General features: G+C 36.9%; 1 protein-coding gene across 2 annotated transcripts in view; it reads left to right on the top strand.

Moving 5' to 3' along the window:
• The window catches only part of TET2 (tet methylcytosine dioxygenase 2), a 129,355-nt gene that overhangs the window by 717 nt on the left and 122,921 nt on the right, over positions 1-5,717 (top strand). The window lies entirely within an intron of this gene.

Genomic DNA, 5,717 nt, shown 5'->3' with positions numbered 1-5,717 from the left:
CTTTCGGGGGGCCGCGCTCGGCGAGTGTCACGGCGAGTGGAACAGGAGTCCACTCGGCCGGGGGTTGTTGTGGTTTTGTTTTGGGTTTTTTTTTTTTTTTTTTTTTTTCCCCTTCTCCCCCTCCTGAAGTCCGCGGGTTTTGTTAGCGCTGCGGAGCCGAGAGAGGAAAGAAGAGTTTCTCGGCTTCCCCAGCCAAGACCCGAACCCCACTTTTCTCAAGGTCCATCAGCTCTGCGATGGGCTGTACCTTCCAGCGTGGGGGAACGTGTGTGAGAGCATTTGTGGGCAAATCTGCGTCCTGGCTTTGTGCTTCTCCCAAATCCGCTTCGTCGGGTTCACCGGTAAGTGACAGGCAGACACAAAGGCAGGCGCAGGCCGGGGGAGGGGGCAGGCGGCGGGCGCGGGCACGGGGGGAGAGCGCAGAGTTGGGAGACTGCAAGGTCAGGGGCGCAGAAAGAAATGAAACCCAATCCCAGGAAAGAAACGGAGACGCAGAGAGCAGACTTCTAACAGTCGCATCCAAATTTCTCTTTCGTCGCAGTTCTCTGGTCTTTTTATCTTTCTGCCTTTCTCTGTGTCTCCCTTTTCTCCTCCCGTTTCTTCCCGTTCTTCTTCTTTTTCTCCTTCTTCCTTCACTCCCTCTTCTTTCACTCATACATGACTCTTGATGAATCTTTTTCATGGAGGCTGCTTTTCTAGTGATACTAAGCTAAGTTTCTATGGAGAGTTTTCTATCTGTGGCAAAATAAAGTGTGGGCTGGATAGACTGCTGGGAAGGTCGAATGTGAAATTTAAGTGAAATTTACAGGCTATTGCCCTCATGACATACTTTTAATTGTATTGAGTGAGTTTTTCTCCTCCTCCTTGTACTGTTTAGGAATTGAAAAGGGGTCATTTTCCAGTCGTTTAAAATTTAGTAAAATATTTTTATATTTGCCTGTCTAGGGAGTAGAATACAGCCACAGTTTAAAATCTCGAATCATACATCATGCTTTTCTTTCTCCAATCAGGGATAGATAATGGCAAATCCAAATCCAAAAATATTCATCAATAAATAATCCAACATAAGAGTAAGATTCTATCTTAGGGACAGTTGGAAATGTATATAGGAAAGATACTGGCTATGGTTTGGTTTGATTTAAGACTGTGGGTATTGTTGCCTGGCTAATGAAATCATTATATTTGCATTTTAATGGAAAGTCGAAATACTGGAGGGGAGTTATATTCTTTTCCTTGTTTGCTTGTGTGTTTCATAATAGGTTTGAAGTAGAATATACATTTCAACATAATAAATACTGATATTTCAATGCTCTTAAACAGAGAAGTGTTAGTGAAAGATTGGGAAGTCAAACAAGTTTAAAAGTCATGTGTACGATTAAAAGATGGATGGGGGAAAAACGCAATAATGGACATTGCTCCATAAATCGCATCTCCAAAACTACTTGTCCTTAGTAGTTCACTTTGTAACTCTACATTTTGATCTCTGGAAAGCAGTTAAGTTTAATCGTTGTAGAGGCATGATTACAAGGGAGACATGTTACTCATCTTTGTGGAATAGAAACAGCTCATTTGGTTGTTCTTATTTGTACTCAGAAAATAAAGAAAACACTAAAAGAGTTTAGCAGAAATGCTTACTATCTGTTGAGAAAACTGTGGTTAATTATCCCAGCAATTCAGAATTTAAAATATATAATTCCTTTTGCCAAGAGTAGTATCTAACTACTTTGGGGGGACTTTTCCAATGTTGTATATACTGTCTTCAGGCTATTCAACTAATAATAGATATAATATTTGCTGCTCATGTTGATAAATAAGAATATCTAGATTGGTTAATCATTTTGAATGTGACCATGAAGGCCTGTTCTTTCCCAGCATCCAATTTAGACTCTTTTCTGAAAGTAACTGCTAATGAATATTGTATGAGGGACTTCAATGATTATAAGAAGGACCTGTGCATATTATTCATCAATCCAAATAAAAGTGCTCTCTCTGTTATTAGAAAAATTACTTGAATTACTATGGAATAGTTTACAATGAGAGATATAATCTCAGCTCTTTGTTTACCATATTTGTGAAAGTCAGTGCTACCTGGATTCACCAAAAATTTCACAGCTTGGCCTGTTTTGGGTAATCGAATTTTAGTGGAGTCATAGTGGTGAATAACAAGATAGATAATTTTTCTTAAACTACAGTAGTTTTGCTTATGTTTAAAAGTTAAGCTAATGGTTAATGAGAAATTAACTTGGAATAAGGGAAGTCTCTTGTCTTGTTTAAATTCACACATTTACCAAACTTCTTAAGGCTCCAATTAGGTCTGGTCTCCTGCTGGTCCATGCTAGGAGCCAACAGGATTGTCGGAATTTTGATTCAGTGGCACATGGACCTAGACATTGGCAGGTCTGTGTCACTCCCAGCAAGTGAAATGCAGCTGCCCAGGAGTTGTTATGACAGACTTCCAGAGTTCTGTTTGGGCACTAGACTTATATTAGATAACAAAGACTGGAGTTAATGTTTTGGTTTCACTTGTTGGAGTTAGAATTTCTCTATCAATTAGAATTTCTCTGTCAATTTCTCCAGTGCTCCACCCATACACAGTGCTGTAAGCCAGATGTCACTGTTGAAATGTATTTCCTTATTTGCTGACTCATTAAGAAGTTCTTATGATTCACAGAAACACCTGACCTTCTTATTTTTCATCCTGCCCCAAATCCAAGTTAGTATGTTCTTATGAATTCTCAAATTACCATAAAATGTTCTCAAAAGCTATAGATGTTTGACAGCTTTTAGAATGTCTAATATTTAGAAAGTGTTCAGTCTGCTTTTCTCTGCCCTAATTCCTTCTACTACAAGAGTTCAATTGTTGTCTTTGTTGTTGATGTTGTCGCTAGTTAGAAGAATTTATTAGTCTTACCTAGCCATCTTCACCAGGAAGAGACTTCTTTTGTAAACAACCATGCAGTCTGTTCTACTCTAATCTGAGTCATGGAGACAGGTTAAAACTTTGAATCAGCTAGCTGTCAGTGATGGTTCATGAAAGTAACATTTTCTCAACTATTAGGCCATCACTGCACAGTAGTTCTTAAGAGTAGTAACTGCACCAGTAGCAAGAAAATATCTCTTAACACAATTGGAGTCCTAACTGTGGGAGAGTAAGGTTGCCAAGTAGAGCTGGTGGTTATCTTGGAAACTGTGTTGAAGAACACAACCACAAATGATTTTGCCAAATATACAGTATTTACTTGGTCTAGATCTCCAATTTCTACTTTGATTCACTGCCAAAACTCAGTGAATACTGTGGCATTAAGAAGGTTACATAGTGCATCTGTTGGTTTGGTATGTTGTAGGAGAGAAGAGTTTCAGAAAGGAAGAGGGTAAAGCAATACACCTGAATCATGTGTGACTACCAGCCCAAAAGAATTGTGTGTATTTGCTTATTTCCAGCATTGTTCTTATCCTAAATTGTGCACTGCAGAAAAATCCTAAGATAGACATACAATACTTTCTCAGTAAAATAGATTTTGGTTGCCCATTCCAAAATAGTAAATTCTATCACCTTTCATTTATACCTTTTCCATTTGTCATGAAATGCAGTTAAATGTGCCAGGTTTCAAGAAGTATAAATAGATGGTAGGTGGATTTTCAATATTTTGTGTAAAAATAAGTTCAGTGATAATGTCAACCTACCTGCAGTATTAAGAATTTGGAAATCAATATTTTATACTTACTAAGGGTTGTTCCTCAAACTGACTTGAATTCAAGCTTTGGATCATCTGAGAATTAAGTAAAAAGATGAGTGAATTGGTATGAAGTGTTTTGGAGGACAATTTAGGACATAAAATGGAGTGATTGCTTCACTAAAAATACCATAAATGTTTCTTTCAAGTTAGATTTATGTCTGTTGAAAGATTTATGTTCTGAGAATAGCATTGAAACATGTATATTATCATATGTGAACTAGATCGCCAGTCCAGGTTCAATGCATGAGTCAGGGTGCTTGGGACTGGTGCACTGGGATAACCCTGAGGGATGGGATGGGGAGGGAGGTGGGACGGGGGTTCAGGATGGGGAATGCATTTATACCCATGGCTGATTCATGTCAATGTATGGCAAAAACCACTACAATATTGTAAAGTAATTAGCCTCCAATTAAAATAAATAAATTTTTAAAAAAAGACTTATGTTCTGTGTCTTTTTATTCCCTAATAGAATCTATTGGTATACTACTAAGTCAAGGTTTAATTGGTTGGGGGTCAGAGGTGGTGGGGTGAAGGTGTTCAGAGGGTACTAACTTCCAGTTATAAAATGAATAAGTGCTGGGTTGAAAGCATAGTGTGGTGACTATAGCCAGCAATACCCTTTTGTATATTTGAAAGTTGCTCATAACTATGTGAGGTCATGGATATGTTAACTAATCTTATTGTGGTAATCATTTCCCAATATATACCTATTACAGATTGTTACATTGTATACTTTAAATGTATACAATGTTATATGTCAGTTACTCTAAATAAAAGCTGAGGGGGAAAGATATAATGAATAATGTAGAAGTAGCTAAAAAGTATAATTTAATTAGAAAATGTGTAGTCTATTCTTAATGCATAAGAGAAAAACAAAGTAAAAGGTCTTTGGTGATACTGATGATGAAAGTAATGATGCTGCTTTTTCCTTAAATGTAACTTCTACAGGTTATGGTAGTTGTTCCATAAAAGCCATCCATTATAAGCATACAGTTGAATGATGTTTAGTAAATTTATATTTTTAAATTGAAATTTTTATTGAGCTAGTTGTAGATTCACATGCAGTTGTTTGAACTAATAATTGGACATGGACATTCTGTCCAGTACTCCCCAGTGGTAACATTTTGCAAAACTATAGTATAATATCCCAGTCATGAGACTGACATTGATGTAGTCTACCAACCTTACTCAGATTTGACTTGAATGTTTGTATATGTGTATATTTCATTCTATATACCATTTTATCACATGATCAGATAATTTTAAACATTTCCCCCCCCCTGAAAACAGAAGTTTAACACAGTTTTACTTCATCAGTCGTGTGCTTGTGCTACCATGGCTTATCAAAATGTGTATCAGAATATAGGCTTTTGTTTACTCAAATGTTTTTTTGCTAAAAATATTTTAAGTTGTTTTAATGTTTTATGACATTTCAAGTTACATCATTTGATTCTCATCACAACTCTAGAGATAGGTGGTGGTGGTGTTATCCCTATCTCTGGAGAGGAAACTAATGCACAATGAGATTAAATAACTTGCCCAAGTTCATACAGCCAGTACATGTCTTAGTTAGGATTTGAATTTAAGCAGTCTGTGTCTGGAGTCAGTCTTTTAGCCACTATACTATACCACCAGGAATAATAAACATGTTTTGGTAACATAGGCTGTGTAGGGAAAGCCATAAAAGGAGACTTAAAATGCATGCAACTATCTACACAAAAACTTGTGCCTGAATATCCATAGCAGCATTATTAACAACATACATGTGAAATAAGTTTGAGAAAAGAAACTGGTCTACAGAAGTCTTTGTGATGCCAAGACAAGTGGGGAAAAGAATATGAACATTGATGGCTCTCCATGTTTTGCTACATATAGCCAGTCTTTACAAACACCAACAAAATTTTACAGATTGTTAATGGTAAAATGAGTTCAGATTTTTAGGAATAGCCCCTATGAAATTAGGACATTATTTTTGACACA

This window comes from Dama dama, chromosome 17 (genome assembly GCF_033118175.1).
Source record: "Dama dama isolate Ldn47 chromosome 17, ASM3311817v1, whole genome shotgun sequence".
NCBI lineage: Eukaryota > Metazoa > Chordata > Mammalia > Artiodactyla > Cervidae > Dama > Dama dama.
Note: the sequence above shows the minus strand (reverse complement) of the source record. Positions and strands in the feature narration are given on the sequence as shown.